This window comes from Bos indicus x Bos taurus, chromosome 21, assembly GCF_003369695.1.
Source record: "Bos indicus x Bos taurus breed Angus x Brahman F1 hybrid chromosome 21, Bos_hybrid_MaternalHap_v2.0, whole genome shotgun sequence".
Taxonomy (NCBI): domain Eukaryota; kingdom Metazoa; phylum Chordata; class Mammalia; order Artiodactyla; family Bovidae; genus Bos; species Bos indicus x Bos taurus.
The window spans coordinates 43,434,676-43,452,233 of NC_040096.1; the positions used below are offsets into that span (position 1 = coordinate 43,434,676).

Genomic DNA, 17,558 nt, shown 5'->3' on the forward strand with positions numbered 1-17,558 from the left:
AAGTTGCTCAGTCATGTCCGACTCTTCACGATTCCATGGACTGCAGCCCACCAGGCTCCTCTGTCCATGGGATTTTCCAAGCAAGAGTACTGGAGTGGGGTACCATTGCCTTCTCCGAACTCATGTCCTAATGTGTCCAAAATCCTCTGTTCTTCCACGTGATCTATATATCTCACTTTGTTTTCTTCGCTTCTTTTCTTTCATTAGTAATTACTGTTCACATTTGTTGTGCTAGTTTTTGTTTTGAGGTTTTTGGCATAGCTACCTTTTATCTGTTAATTAAATATGTGAATCTCGTATTGCTTTATGTGGGGCTCTGCCTGCCTGTTTTCTTCAGTTACAGTGCAACCATCCTGTTTCTCATGATGCCTAAATGACAGCAATCCAGTCTCACTGCTTCCTGTATCATTTTACAGGTATGGAGATTTGTAGGCCGTTGGATCTTGCTGGGGTTATTCCACCTCACAGGCACAATAAGGGAATAGGGTCTAGTTTAGCTTCCTTAGGACCAAGAAGTAAACAGATCTTGGTTTTTCCTGATGACTGATATTACTCCGTTGTTCTTTCTGTTACTGTGATGAGTTCTTCTGATCAGGCTTTGGAAATTTCTATGGGAACCAATTGTCTCAAAAAAGTTAACAATTTACTTAGGATCTTTGTTATTGAGTCCGGCTTTCTCTGAGTGAGGGTATCAGTTATTAAAAAAGTGGCAGAAATGAATGGATCAGTGATACAAGAAAAAAAAAAAAAAAACAAAGGCACATAAATGATGGCAAACCTAACCCTCTAAAATCTGAAATGTAGATTTATAAATCCTTGTGCCACTTTGTACCAAGTATCCTTTATTCTGATCTAAAATGAATTCCAGTATTTGACCTTGGAAGATTTCTTGTCATTTTGTTCCAACCTTTTTTAATGATATACAACCTTCCTGTCGCTTCTCCTTTCCTACCGTGTAACCTTTTCCTATTAGTATGGCCTAGTGAATATAGGCATTCATCTGGGGTTATTATAAGAGTTAGAGAAGTTGCAGAGGAGGTTTGTCACTTCTAATTTGCTAATCTTCTGTGCATTGCACAAGATTCTAGCATCACCTGAAAATAGAGCCCCAGGAATGGGGCCAAGGCCTCAATTTGACTTGTCTCCCAATAGTCATACCACGGTTAGGGCTAGGTCCACAGCCAAGTATTTTCAATTTCAGTTTCAATAAGAGTGGCAAAAACATTAAACATGGCATGGGAGCCTAGATAAAATGGTTATTACATATAATCCCCTAACATAAAAATATATTTTAATATATATACAATATCTTAAATATATAAAGTATATATTAATATGTATTAGAGAATTCATGCCTAGCATCTGTCCCAGAACAATTGCGTTGATTTGATACAGGGTATTTGTTTCTGATACTGTAATTATTAATAATTGGGGCACAAAAAAGCTAATGACTTCTGTGCAAGTGATCACATTAATGCTAGCAGGTAGTTAGTGCCTCACCTTATTACAGTGCAGATTTTTTTTAATAGACTTTTGTTTATCCAGATAGTTAATTGAAAATTCATTCATATTTGGTTAACTATTTTAAAGTAGAAATAATAAATTTCTGATAATTATCGGAAATAATTTTTCATAGGACAAGTCTAGAGGAAAGCAGGACTATGTTGTTAAAGCACATAGTGGTTGGGGGAAATGATTTAATGTTATACAGATATTGAATGATTGTGTATGCATAAATATACCCTTCAAGCAAAGAGGTAAGAGCATTTCATTGAAAAGGGAGTAAAGTTCCAGAAGTTTAAACTATGTCATTCTAATGAAAACTTAGCATATCAGCACAGATCAGTTTCCCGGCAGTAAGAGTACATTTTAATAGATCCTTAATGTACTTAGAGTGTAAAATAAGGAATGTGTTTATATTGTCTTCATAATTCAGTGGAGCTCACAATGTTATTAATAGGTAACTCACCCCCTGGGGCCCACTGTGTTTAACAGCAGTGAGCATCTCCACAATTTAGGATGGTTTAGAATGTGGCTGCCAATTTAAAAAAAAAAAGGATTGAACTAGAGATGAGTGGTATAGTTTTAACAAATGCCCCGTAGCTTATAAAGCAAGTCAGCCTCCATTAAAATCACACTTTTGAGAAAAAGTCCATTTATTTTTATTTGTTGATAAAACTTACAAATAAGTTAAAACTTTTCTCTATCTTCATACCATCAACTATATGGACAATATATAATTTCGAGAAAGTAGAAATTTAAAGAGATATATTCAGTTTTCAAACTAGTCACGTTATGATCTTTAAACTTTTTTTCTGTTTTATGTATGATAAATCAGTATTTTAACAGTAAAAAGTTTCAATGTAAAATCCCTGATCTTCCCTATGTATTAATGGGCACACATTTTACTTGCTTAATTGTGTGATGTAGGAAGATTAACAGATATAATCATTAGCTTCAAATGAAATTAGCAGTGTACAAATTCAATGTGATCACTTTTATATAGTCGGAAGCCTCTGAATTTGATTTTTGCTTTAAAATTTTTCCCCGTATTACCACATATGTATTCTGGGTTTTTTTTGTCATGCAATTGATACTTTTCTAAAAGTTTTTACTGGTTGTGGTTCTTAGAATATGCAATTACACAGATTTCATGAAATAGTGCATATATAGAATTGTGGATTTACCATTTTATTTCAAGCCAGCAGAAAAGTAGTTAATTAAGTGTTGGAACATTAAACAAGTGACCACAGAGTTCCAGATGACCATCAAAGTGACATTTAAAATATTACTAGGGTGACTTTACACTCCTTTTGAGTTTTAAATCTCTTTAAAGTTGGAGGCTGTACAATGTATTTCATACCTTTTAGTGGTTGAAAGGTAGGAGTGCAGTGTGTGTGTGTGGTCTGAGTTTTTGTGGACGTGATCTGCATTTAATCTAGGGAAATTAATTCCCTAAGCTGCTGGCAGGCAGCATGTACTTGTTAATTATTCAGGTGGATGACAAATGCAGAGCAGAGGTTCTCGCAAAGACAAAGTTTGTATGATGCGTGTTTAGTAACCGATAGACCTGGCATTCCGTGGTGTCTTATTCAGTGCTAATCCTAATAAGCTGCCTGGTGAGATGAGCGCCTTTCTCCTGTCCTCTGCAGAGAAAACAGAGATCTGAAAGAACTTCATTATGGCAATAAATCCTGTGCTTCGTGGTTTTCTTGGTGAAAAGGTATGTTGTCCAGATGAATAACAGCAGAAAGTTCGGATGCTGGTGTGATATTGAGTCTTAAAGCAAATAAAGCTTTACACTAAGCCATGGCCATTGTCTTTTTTCTGTTGTGAAGGTGATTCCAGATTAATTTTGTGAATCTAGTGTACATAAAGTATAGATCTTCAAATTAAATCAGTAGCATACCACAGGCAGTGCTATGGTTTTGAGTTTCAAGTGGTAGGAAAACTCCTTCTCCCCTGGTCTAATATGGTCAGGTTTCTTTCATATATCCCTGTGCCAATAGGTTTTATTAGGATGGGAAGATTTCCCATGGGAATCTTGGTGTTTCTTTTTAAAACTTCTAGACCTAGAGTCTGCCTTCTTTCTGCCATTGCTAAATAAACTATGCAAAGAATTGATTAGGCCAGCTATAAAGTACTGCTTGGCCAATTCTTAGATCTTGGTTGTTGCGACTATATTTAACTCTTCTGGTTTATTTTCCCTCTTCTTAAATGTTCAGACTTGAGTGATGTAACACCCAAATCAAAGTTCAGCTAAGCCAATTCAGTTTCAAAGACCTCAAGCTGGATTTGGACGCTAATGGTGAGAACTGTGAATGGGTTTAGTACTAAACCATGAATCAAGAGCCTAGGCTTCTAGCTCAGGTCTTGTCATTAGCTGAGCTGTGATCTGTGCATGTAATTAAGTCTTTCCTCATATGGGAAATGATAATGTTGCACTAAATGTGTAATCTATATTTCTATGATTATTTTACTCTTTTTATATATAATTTTTTGCATTGTAAACCCATACCTATCATCAGGCACTCTTATTTTTTTTTTACTTTAAAAAATTTATCTGAGGAAAACAAGCTCATAATAATTGTCATTTTGTAAGGATAACTTTAAGTGAATAATACTTGAAAAATTGATTTTTCTAAAAATACATTCAACTCTGACTTTAATAGAAAATGTTTTCAAAACTATTTTAAACATCTTTACCCGTGATTTTTAGAATATTTTATAAAGCTGTGTACAGATATTAACAATCTTTCAAAGAGGAAATTCTATGTTAAATCAGCATGTATTGGTCTTCTCATTTTGTAATTTTTTATCTTGCATCCTCAAATCCTTTTAGTTTAGGAGTAAACTATTTCAAAAACTTTTTATTTATTTTGTTGCTCTTACACAAAATGACACACTCTTAAAATAAGCAGTTTGTAAGATTAACTCGTTCTGTTGCTACAAGTCTGCACAGAAGGCAGGAGCCTCCAGTCACCTTCCACAAGGCTGTGCATGACCGTGGACTTCTCCCCGGCATCTCCTCTAAGCTTAGCTCCTCAGCTTGTTCTCTTAGCATTTGACTGATTCACTGCTGAGGAATATTTTACATGTCACTTTGATGGTCATCTGGAACTCTGCTGTCACTTGTTTAATGTCCCCAAACTTCTATTAACTGCTTTTCTTCCAGCTTGACATAAAAATGGTAATGCCTGAGTATAACCAACACCGTAATCAAGAAATAAAACTACCAGCACCAGGAGGACACACTCATGTCCCTCTCACATCATTTTCCTTTTCCTCTCCAGGAGTGCTTCTGTCTCCTAACACCATAGATGAGTTTTTCCTGATCTTGAACTTCATACACATGGAGTCATGTAGGGGGTATTCCTTTATGTTTGGCTTCTTTTGCTCAACGTTATGTTTGTGAATTTAGCTTGTTTATCACTGTAGTTTGTTCATTCTCATTGCTGCATAGTGTTTCGTTTTGAGAACGTACCACAGTATATTCATTCTAGTGTTAGAGAGCATCTGAATTATTAAGAATCTGAGAGTCAGAAGTCACAGAGCTCATAAGTGGACATAGATTCTAGTCAAGGTCTAATTTCAAGCTCTCTTTGTAACTGCTACATTAGTCTAAAAATAAGTTACCAAAGACAATGTCTACACAATCTTAACTAAAACTATTTAGTCCTTAAAATAAGCAAGAAAATGAAACTACATCAGAATAGACTTTCTGTATTTCCCCTAACTTGGTAAATGCAGGTTAAGGACTCTCAAGTGAGACTGACTTAGAAATAAAATCAGTGAAGCTGTGTAAGTTTGCGGTGGTCTTCCTTTTCTCTCAAGATTGATGGAATCTGAAAACTGGTGTTAACGGAAGTTTTATCTCATTCTTCAAATTGTCAGAGACCGAAACCAATTGCAAAGTTTGTGTGCTGCACAAAGATGCCCAGTCAAGGGAATTTTAGGAACTGATAGTCCATTTTCTAGGAGCCAAGCCTCGCTCTCAGGAAGCTAAGTCTGTACGAGGGAGAAACTTGGGGGACTTTTTTCCCCAAGTTTACACAAAAGCCCTGGTAGACAAGGTCAGGTCCAGCTCAGCTCAGATCCTGTAAGTTCTCTCTGGGACGATGGTGGGCTCCCCAGGGAGGGCCTGGACAGTTTACTCACGTGTGAGCTTGCAGCAGGCACTGCCAGCAGGTGAGCAAGGGTGTCTCTGCTCCTGGGTCCCACTGTGGTGCTGCTCAGCTTTGGCTCTGCTATAAATAAGTGTCATAATGTGCATGATGTTTTAGTGCCGTAATTCATTTGGCACCAAATTTGAGAGCATAGACTCTTAAAATCTGATGAGAGTTGTGAATATATTATTACCACCCTTTACATGTTTTTTACATACTTGCACAATTCTGCATGTACTTCAGGGGACTCAAAAACTAGTGAATCCATCCCATGGACCCTGTGAACCCTTGGTTCATAACCCTGGCTTTAAGATTTTATATAACATACAGTAAAGGAATTGCTTCCCTCATAGCTCAGTCAGTAAAGAATCTGCCTGCAATGCAGGAGATCGGGGTTTGATCCCTAGGTCAGTAAGATCCCCTGTAGAAGGAAATGGCAACCCACTCCAGTATTCTTGCCTGGAGAATTCCATGGACAGAGGATCCTGGCAGGCTACAGTCTATGGGCTCACAAGAGTCAGACACAGTTTAGCAACTAAATGACCATAGTAAAGGAAAAATAGCGTTTTAATGTAAAGAAGCAGTACTAGGAAATGGTGATGCTTAGCCTTTGAATGTGCTTTATATAAAAGAAGCTCTCTTCTCTAAAAGAAATTATATAAAATTAAATGAAATTAAACAATATTTATGATTAGCTCAAGAAATATACTTTAATAGATCAAAGTGTAGTGCAAGGATACAACCATTTATATAACATGTTCAACCAGGGGATAACTGGAAGTCATATATTGTAGGGAAAAAGCAAAATGGGAAGAACTGATATTTTGAAATTGTGTACTTAAGTGTGTACCTACCCAAATGTCCACGAATAACTAGTTTTTCACTGTTTTAATAAATATGGAAAACCTCTAACAGACTAGCAGTAAGGTTATGCCTTTACTTGGCTTATATTCTTAGAGTTTTCTATTTGTAGCCTCTGGAGTCCAAACTGGAGAAGGCGATGGCACCCCACTCCAGTACTCTTGCCTGGAAAATCCCATGGATGGAGTAGCCTGGTAGGCTGCAGACCATGGGGTCACGAAGAGTCGGACAGGACAGAGCGACTTCACTTTCACTTTTCCCTTTCATGCATTGGAGAAGGAAATGGCAACCCACTCCAGTGTTCTTGCCTGGAGAATCCCAGGGACGGGGGAGCCTGGTGGGCCACCGTCTATGGGGTCGCACAGAGTCAGACACGACTGAAGCGACTTAGCAGCAGGAGTCCAAACTGGGAGAGGAAAAGGGTAAAATAATCCACCAAGGAAATGATTAGATTTCTAAAATCTACATTTTCCCCTATTTTGTTGTCCCTTATAGGAAAATAATTGATAAATTTTGGTTTATGGGTAACATTCTACTAAGGACTTGTAAATATCAAGTATTTTAAGATAAATACATATAACCTTGCAAATTGCAGTCACTTTTTTGTCCTCGTGAAATGGTCTGGAGGTGGTCAGTGCTCTTAGTGACTCTTCTCTGGGTTAATAGGGGTAATTTTATTTACAAATGACCTCCATTCAGGTCCCTTCTGATAAGGTGATTAAACATTCTGGATTGAGACTTAAAATGGAGAGGTAGGTTTTCCTATGCTGAATATTCTTTTCAGCTTTAAACCACCAGTTTCATTTTCCCTGGAATTTAAGATACGAAGTTGAAATAGAGAGGCTTTTCTCTGACCCATTAATTAATTGAGACACACTTACTGAAAAATTTTAATTGTGGCTATTTTAAGACTTAATTTAGCAGGAAAGAAGCATTCTGAGCTATGCAAATAATTGATTTACAGAGTCATTTCTTAAGAGACTTGATACATAATGGTATCTATTGCTATATTCATAATAGGAAAACCTACTTGGACAATTATAGCATCATTTAAATTACAAGGGCTAAAACAAAACTTTTGGTGCACTGTTATTTTGCTCATTCAATATTAATAAACAATGGTAATGCTGTTACTTTGAGTATTTGATTAAAAAACTTCACAAGTATGAATTATCTGGAAGTTATGTCAGTCTGAATTAGTGAAAGTTCTGGAACATAAATTACTTTTAATGCATATCATCCCCCGATCTAAATTTTACAGTATAAGCAATTAGATTCAGCTTTAATAAACGTGGGAATTATTTTTAATCATGCTAGAATACCAGCCCTGAATTCCAGTCTCCAGTTACGTAGTATTTCTGTTGTTGATTGTAAATGGGAGCTTCTGAAGTGCCGAAATACATCATTCTGTATAAAGGTAAATTTTACCTCGATGTATTTTTTCACATTATTACATAATGTGGAGCTGAACTTCAAATGACCCTGAATTATCAATTATTCTGATTTACTGGGTTCTTTATTACATTTGAAGGGTCATCAGTAAGGTAATAAATTGTAATGCAGTGTTCCTAGTTAGGGAGTATTCAGAATCATGTGACTAAATCTTTCTGAAAAAGCTAGACTCTAGATCACTTTCAACACACTTGCCATCACCATGCACACACATGCACACTCATCTGCAGGCATACACATGCCCTAGTGAAGTCTCTCAGTTGCACCTGCCAGATTCTGATACCTGAACATTTAAAAATGTGTACCATTTTTAGCCTGTTCTCCTCCATCTTTTCTCAGTTTATAAGATGCACTTCAATAAAAAGCAACGCCCACTTGTTCCTGGGACTGTTAGCAGGTTTTATTTAATAGTAGAAGCTATAAATTCTTACCTCTAAGATATATATATATATATATACACACACACACACATACACACACACACACACATACACACACACACGTACACGAATATATATATATGTGTGTGTGTATAAGTGTGTGTGTGTATGTGTGACAAAGAAGAGAGAGCACAGGTATATTTTAAACAAAGACTATGTTGAGGGGACAGCATATAAATAGCAATAACTGAAAATAATAAAACCTGAAGAGAGAAATGCAATACAGGGATAGTATATGGATAGTGTATATAGCAATTGCAAAAGTAGTTTTAAAGGTTTTAAAATTTGTCTTTAGACCTCTGTGTGCTGGTAGAAATTATCTCCTTAAAGTAATTGCCTCACTAGAAGAAGATGAATGATTCACTGACCAGGTACATGAAACACATTACTGGTTGAGCCATGTCCGACTCTTTGCAACCCCATGGACTGGAGCCCACCAGGCTCCTCCATCCATGGAATTTTCTAGGCAAGAGTACTGGAGTGGGTTGCCATTTCCTTCTCTAGGGGATCTTCCCGACCCAGGGATTGAACCCAGGTCTCCCGCATTGCAGGTAGATGCTTTACCGTCTGAGCCACCAGGGAATCCCAGGTTGGCCCTCTTAGTGGAATAAATATCTAAAATTAGAACCAGAGTTACATTATGGGATCTGTGCCAATCCCATTCATTTCTGTAGTTTATGTTACTATGCTTATTATGACTGCATTTATGTTCCTGTCCCATTTCTCTTTTCTGAGTTTCAGACATACTCATCGAACATCCTGTTCATGAATGTTCAAGAATCATCATCGTGACCTTCCCTCCAAAACCAAACTCTTTCAGATTAGATCAGATCAGATCAGTCGCTCAGTCGTGTCCGACTCTTTGCGACCCCATGAACCGCAGCACGCCAGGCCTCCCTGTCCATCACCAACTCCCGGAGTTTACTCAGACTCACGTACATCGAGTCAGTGATGCCATCCAGCCATCTCATCCTCTGTCGTCCCCTTCTCCTTCCACCCCCAATCCCTCCCAGCATCAGAGTCTTTTCCAATGACTCAACTCTTCGCATGAGATGGCCAAAGTACTGGAGTTTCAGCTTTAGTATCATTCCTTCCAAAGAAATCCCAGGGCTGATCTCCTTAAGAATGGACTGGTTGGATATCCTTGCAGTCCAAGGGACTCTCAAGAGTCTTCTCCAACACCACAGTTCAAAAGCATCAATTCTTCGGCACTCAGCCTTCTTCACAGTCCAACTCTGACATCCATACATGACCACAGGAGAAACGATAGCCTTGACTAGACGGACCTTTGTTGGCAAAGTAATGTCTCTGGTTTTGAATATGCTATCTAGGTTGGTCATAACTTTCCTTCCAAGGAGTAAGCGTCTTTTAATTTCAGGGCTGCAGTCACCATCTGTAGTGATTTTGGAGCCCAGAAAAATAAAGTCTGACAGTGTTTACACTGTTTCCCCATCTATTTCCCATGAAGTGATGGGACTGGATGCCATGATCTTCGTTTTCTGAATGTTGAGCTTTAAGCCCACTTTTTCACTCTCCACTTTCACTTTCATCAAGAGGCTTTTGAGTTCCTCTTCACTTTCTGCCATAAGGGTGGTGTCATCTGCATATCTGAGGTTATTGATATTTCTCCTGGCAATCTTGATTCCAGCTTGTGTTTCTTCCAGTCCAGCGTTTCTCATGATGTACTCTGCATATAAGTTAAATAAACAGGGGACAATATACAGCCTTGACGAACTCCTTTTCCTATTTGAAACCAGTCTGTTGTTCCATGTCCAGTTCTAACTGTTGCTTCCTGACCTGCATACAAATTTCTCAAGAGGCAGATCAGGTGGTCTGGTATTCCCAACTCTTTCAGAATTTCCCACAGTATCTTGTGATCCACACAGTCAAAGGCTTTGGCATAGTCAATAAAGCAGAAATAGATGTTTTTCTGGAACTCTCTTGCTTTTTCCATGATCCAGCGGATGTTGGCAATTTGATCTCTGGTTCCTCTGCCTTTTCGAAAACCAGCTTGAACATCAGGAAGTTCACGGTTCACATATTGCTGAAGCCTGGCTTGGAGAATTTTGAGCATTACTTTACTAGCGTGTGAGATGAGTGCAATTGTGCGGTAGTTTGAGCATTCTTTGGCATTGCCTTCCTTTGGGATTGGAATGAAAACTGCCCTTTTCCAGTCCTGTGGCCACTGCTGAGTTTTCCAAATTTGCTGGCATATTGAGTGCAGCACTTTCACAGCATCATCTTTCAGGATTTGGAATAGCTCAACTGGAATTCCATCACCTCCACTAGCTTTGTTCGTAGTGATGCTTTCTAAGGCCCACTTGACTTCACATTCCAGGATGTCTGGCTCTAGGTCAGTGATCACACCATCGTGATTATCTGGGTTGTGAAGATCTTTTTTGTACAGTTCTTCTGTGTATTCTTGCCATCTCTTCTTAATATCTTCTGCTTCTGTTAGGTCCATACCATTTCTGTCCTTTATCGAGACTATCTTTGCATGAAATGTTCCTTTGGTATCTCTGATTTTCTTGAAGAGATCCCTAGTCTTTCCCATTCTGTTGTTTTCCTCTATTTCTTTGCATTGATCGCTGAGGAAGGCTTTCTTATCTCTTCTTGATATTCTTTGGAATTCTGCATTCAGATGTTTATACCTTTCCTTTTCTCTTTTGCTTTTCGCTTCTCTTCTTTTCACAGCTATTTGTAAGGCCTCCCCAGACAGCCATTTTGCTTTTTTGCATTTCTTTTCTATGGGGATGGTCTTGATCCCTGTCTCCTGTACAATGTCACGACCCTCATTCCATTGTTCATCAGGCACTCTATCTATCAGATCTAGGCCCTTAAATCTATTTCTCACTTCCACTGTATAATCATAAGGGATTTGATTTAGGTCATACCTGAATGGTCTAGTGGTTTTCCCTACTTTCTTCAATTTAAGCCTGAATTTGGCAATAAGGAGTTCACGGTCTGAGCCACAGTCAGCTCCTGGTCTTTTTTGCTGACTCTGTAGAGCTTCTCCTTCTTTGGCTGCAAAGAATATAATCAATCTGATGTCGGTGTTGACCATCTGGTGATGTCCATGTATAAAGTCTTCTCTTGTGTTGTTGGAAGAGGGTGTTTGTTATGACCAGTGCATTTTCTTGGCAAAACTCTATCAGTCTTTGCCCTGCTTCATTCCGTATTCCAAGGCCAAATTTGCCTGTTACTCCAGGTGTTTGACTTCCTACTTTTGCATTCCGGTTCCCTATAATGAAAAGGACATCTTTTTTGGGTGTTAGTTCTAAAAGGTCTTGTAGGTCTTCATAGAACCGTTCAACTTCAGCTTCTTCAGCATTACTGGTTGGGGCATAGACTTGGATTACTGTGATATTGAATGGTTTGCCTTGGAAACGAACAGAGATCATTCTGTCATTTCTGAGATTGCATCCAAGTACTGCATTTCAGACTCTTTGTTGACCATGATGGCTACTCCATTTCTTCTGAGGGATTCCTGCCCACAGTAGTAGATATAATGGTCATCTGAGTTAAATTCACCCATTCTAGTCCATTTCAGTTTGCTGATTCCTAGAATGTCGACATTCACTCTTGCCATCTCTTGTTTGACCACTTCCAATTTGCCTTGATTCATGGACCTGACATTCCAGGTTCCTATGCAATATTGCCCTTTACAGCATCGGACCTTGCTTCTATCACCAGTCACATCCACAGCTGGGTATTGTTTTTGCTTTGGCTCCATCCCTTATTCTTTCTGCAGTTATTTCTCCACTGATCTCCAGTAGAATATTGGGCACCTACTGACCTGGGGAGTTCCTCTTTCAGTATCCTATCATTTTGCCTTTTCATACTGTTCATGGGATTCTCAAGGCAAGAATACTGAAGTGGTTTGCCATTCCCTTCTCCAGTGGACCACATTCTGTCAAATCTCTCCACCATGACCTGCCCGTCTTGGGTTGCCCCACGGGCATGGCTGAGTTTCATTGAGTTAGACAGGGCTGTGGTCCTAGTGTGATTAGATTGACTAGTTTTCTGTGAGTATGGTTTCAGTGTGTCTGCCCTCTCATGCCCTCTTGCATCACCTAGCGTCTTACTTGGGTTTCTCTTACCTTGGACGTGGGGTATCTCTTCATGGCTGCTCCAGCAAAGTGCAGCCATTGCTCCTTACCTTGGACGAGGGGTATCTCCTCACCCCCGCCCTTCCTGACCTTCAACGTGGGATAGCTCCTCTAGGCCCTCCTGCGCCTGCGCAGCCACGGCTCCTTGGACGTGGGGTTGGTCCTCCCGGCCACCGCCCCTGGCCTCGGGTTTGGGGCGTGGGGTTATCTCCTCCCAGCCGCCGCCCCGACCTCGGACGCGGGGCTACTCCTCTTGTCGCTGCCCCTGACTTCGGATGCAGGGTAGCTCCTCTTGGCCTCCCCCCCTGACCTCGCACGCGGGGTAGCTCCTCTCGGCCGCCCCCCCTGACCTCGGACGTGGGGTAGCTCCTCTCAGCCGTTCCTGCGCCATCGCAGTCTGGTACTCTTGGCCGCTGCCCCTGACCTCGGACGTGGGGTAACTCCTCTTGGCTGCTGCTCTTCGGGCATGGGGTCCTCCCGGCTTCTGCCCCTGACTTCAGACGTGGCATGCCTGTCGCAGCCGCCTGTGCTTTGGCGCGCCCATCGCACCTCCTGCTAAAACCTGTTCCTTCTTCCTTCTACTATGTAATATGTGGCATCACCATTACCTCATATTTATAAGCCACAACTGAAGCATCATTCTTGTCCCTCCACCCTCATTCTCTTAGCCATATTCAGTCAGGCACCGCACCCTGGTGATGCTGTCTTCTACATAGTTATCAAATCTTCACTGTTCTCCATTTCTACTGCCTTCACCCATCTCAGGCCACCATTATCTCTAGCCTGAATCAACCTCTTAATTGTCTTCTCTTTCTCCAGTTTTGTCTGCCCCCTCCCCAGTCCATTCTCCATATGGTCATCTGCTTTTAGGACTTTATCATGGATGAGCTTATGAGATTGCTTACCATTGTGACAATAAGCAAAAACTCGGTAGGGACAGAACATAGTGCACAAGCAAGGGCTGATTCTCAGAGAGAGAATGAAGGTGAAAAAGGAGAGGACTCGGAGAAACCTCTTGCCACATAGAACTATATAGAGTGCTGCTGAAGTTCCAGACTCATTAAAATACCTGCGTTCAAATCATGACTCTCTTGTTAGCCCTGTCAGTTCAGTTCAATCAGTTCAGTTTCTCAGTCGTGTCCGACTCTTTGTGTCCCCATGGACTGCAGCACACCAGCTTCCCTGTCCATCACCAACTCCCGGAGCTTGCTCAAACTCATGTCCATCGAGTTGGTGATGCCATCCAACCATCTCATCTTCTGTTGTCCCCTTCTCCTCCTGCCTTCAAACTTTTCCAGCGTCAGGGTCTTTTCCATTGAGTCAATTCTTCCTATCAGGTTGCCAAAGTGTTGGAGTTTCAGCTTCAGCATCAGTCCTTCCAATGAATATTCAGGAACTTATTTCCTGTAGGATGAACTGGTTGGCTCTCCTTGCAGTCCAAGGGACTCTCAAGAGTCTTCTCCAACTCTTAGCCCTGTAACTGTGAACAACTTGTTTAGCCTTTGGAACACTGGTCTCTGCATCTGTAAAATGAAGATAAATATTGAAATTAACTTATAGGACTGCATGGAAGACTAAGTGAATAACCTTGTAAGTGCTCAGAAAATATTAGCTGCTCCTATTGCTTTTATTGGGCTTCCCAGGTGGCTCAGTGGTAATGAATCTGCCTGCCAATGCAGGAGATGCGAGTTCGATCCCTGGGTCGGGAAGATTCCCTGGAGGAGGACATAGCTACCCACTCCAGTATTCTTGCCTAGGAAATTCCATGGACAGAGGAGCTTGGCAGGCTGCAGTCCATGGGGTCACAAAGAGTTGGACACAAGTAAGCTCTCTCACGAGTGAGTGAACACATACACATTATTTTTATTTGCATACCATCTAGGAGGGAGATAGTTGAGGCAATGCCAGGAGACCTTTGACTAGCCAAAGAGGAAGAACGCAGCAAGCGTGTCATGTAGCTTCTGCTGCCAGCATATCCGGAAGTGGGAACGGACGTGGGAACAAAGGCACTGAACTGACTGTAAAGGGCGTGGCTCCTGAGGGTGTGCAGTTGACAGTTTATCCTAAGACAGGCTTGGACTCAAAAAAAACAAAAACTTACATCAATTGTATAAATATTTCTGGTTTCCTCTCTCCCCCACACATACTCTCCAAGTCTCATTTGTCCAGATAACAGCTTAACTTCTTCCCATTCATCCTTGTGTAAAAGGCTATTTTTGCCTGGTAAATTATCATCGTTCCATTTGGTAGTCTGCAGGTATTTATTAAGTGTAGCAATGATACACTTACAAGGAATTGAAGCTAAAAGAAAATCTTAAGTACCAGTACCTGGTAAGGAGCATGTTCTATGTATGAAAATTCCGGTAAGGTATTGAGGATAGGATGCAACTTCTGCATGCCCCGATTCAGCGGTCAGTCCTACAGATCAAGCATCGTGATGAACGGGACACTCTTGCACCGGAGCCTGGTTCACTGTTTGGCTACTCCACTGGCCCCCAAAGGTGGGCTTTTTTCCTGTGCATATTGCCAGTGCTGCCTCTCTCTGGGAACTGGCTGGCCAAAGGTCAACAGAGCTCCCACCCTTCTACTTTCTCAGGAGCTTTTGTAGTCTTAGAGCCCGCTCTGTTCGACCTCTTCTTGGCTATGTTGAGATCTCACCTGGCGGTGATGCACACGACAGCTCTGTCATTGCCCTGTGTAGACTTGCTATCAACCTTTAATATGGCGCTATTCAGTCCATTATTCTGACACCCAGTTTACTGAAGTGCAGTTATTACGAAGTTGAATTTATCCGATATGTTTAGGCTTTCACAAGCTTTTGTGTCCTTGGGGCTAAAGGCTGCTAACTACCATTTATAGTGATAATCAGTTGTAGAGAAATAGCATCTTTGAAGATATTGCCAGAGAGCAACAGGCAAGATTTATTTGCACAGTGAAATTTTAATTGCTTTAGCTTTAGACTTTAAAGTTTTATTTTGAGGTCAGCCCTGCTCAGTCCTGAAAGAGCAGAGATTTGGCTCTGTTGAGAGTGCATAGTACGAAGGGAATTGCAGTTGCATGATCCAGAGGTTAGCTCCAGCACATGTGGGCAAAACTGAAGGATGACTTTGTCCAGAGACCCTTGTCCTTTGGGGGAGAAAGGAGTAAGAGTGACCGCCATATTTAGATATCCTTTGAGAGAAGCTATGACTTCTGAACTCCACAAGGGAAGAGTTTATAGCAGAAGCAATATGGAGCAAATGGCTCCTATGTGGCAGAAATGATGAAGAGAGGAACTTTAGAGAAAAAGGAGAGAAACTCTAAAATGTAAATATACTGTTAACAAAAAGAACTCAGATTAACCCTAAAACCTTATGAAATCTGCCTTCAACAAGGAACACAAAAGGAGAAAGGCAAAACTACAGATTTTTTTTTTTTAATCAATATGGGTATCCAGCTACCTTGCAGACTTACTATAGTGTCGACCATTGCATCTCAGTGTTTGGTGAGTTCCTTTCTGTAAATATCGGAAGGACCTTGTTCTAACACTTTCAGTTATAACAAGGTCCTTGAGCGTCAAGTAGAGTTGAGCATTATGGTATGGCTTTCATATCATTGCAGAAATTTATAGAAGTGTCATAGTGATTTTTAAAAGCCTGTTTTTATTTTCCTTCCATGCTCCTTTTACTTCCAGGAATGAATCCATTTCAGTTCTTGTGGGTAAAAGTCCAAAAGTTACTGCCTTTGTGATTAATCTTATTTGAGAATCCTCTTCAACTACCCTGTCGTGAGTTGTAGAAAATTTGTGTGCAGTGAACTTGTCAAAAATAAACCACAGATTACTTCTGTGGCTCTTTTTGTTTCTAAAAACTGCTGAGTGCTTTAGTGCAAACATCTTACATTTAGAGAAAACATGAAATAAAAATGCACTAGCCAGAGGCCAGAATGGAACCTTAGTGCTGGTGTGCCTCTGCTGAGATAGTGCTGGATGCCAGTTGGCCAGACTCAGGAACATTTAGATTTTGTTTCTGAGAGGAAGCAGTGCATAGCCATAAGCCGCATTAAGTTCATTAGGTGCAAATGCTACATGACACAGTTAATATGGTGACAGAAATAAACTCTTCAGTGACTCAATTCTAGTGGCACCAATTTTAACCAATTTATCAGACAATTGAGTATGTTCTGCACTTGGGATGGGTTTTAAAAATATGGTGTCCATTTTCTTGTTTGGCTTACTTGACTTTGCAGAGCCAGTTTAGTTTATGAAGATGCAGATATGTATTCACTAAGCATGTCAGCACTGATAGTTGGGGTTGCTCTCTTGCTAGTGTTTAAGGGAGGTTTTACTAACCAACCTCGGAATGCATCTAGAAGGGGGTTTATGATGTGGTAAAGCCTCTAATGTGTCTTAGAGGAGAGTGTATGTGTGTGTGTGTGTATGTGTATATGTATGTGTGTTTGCTTTCAGTAACCTGTATGTTTGTAACCTGTATGTTTGTTTAAGAAACATAAAGGTTAAAAATTACCAGGCATAGCATCATACAAATTGGATTACAGTCATGTTTGTTAAGTGCTGAGATAAAAGTGTAATTTGTGTTGCAAATAATCACATCACCCGTGTAACTAACACTACATTCCGTCACTTAAAATTAATGCTTCTTGAAAGAAATACTTTATCAAAAGAAATCCCTGAAGTATGGTCCTTTTCCTCCACTTTAAAGATGAGAAAACAGAGTAAGAACAGTATAGTAAGAAAACAGAGGAAGAAAGTACCATAGTGCTGACTTCACACGGTCTGGCTTTTTGGATGACTACCTTTATGACTTAGGAAGCAAAGTGTTCAGTTCCCAACTACTCATTACTTACTTTTCACTGGTTTTAACTGAATCTTTCAACTAGCTGATGTGGATTGCCAAGGCAGAGCAAAAACTACTTGTGGAGCAACTCAGACAATGCTAGATCAATATGCGGATAAATTACAGCACTAGGCAATAGCTAGGGTTAATTAGTCCCAAGTTAGCGCTAGTTGTAGCAATTGATGCTGTGTTAAA

At 40.3% G+C, this 17,558-nt stretch overlaps 1 protein-coding gene across 9 annotated transcripts in view; it reads left to right on the plus strand.

Annotated features, from left to right (window-relative positions):
* Window positions 1-17,558, plus strand: part of NPAS3 (neuronal PAS domain protein 3) — a 957,467-nt gene that overhangs the window by 162,064 nt on the left and 777,845 nt on the right. The window lies entirely within an intron of this gene.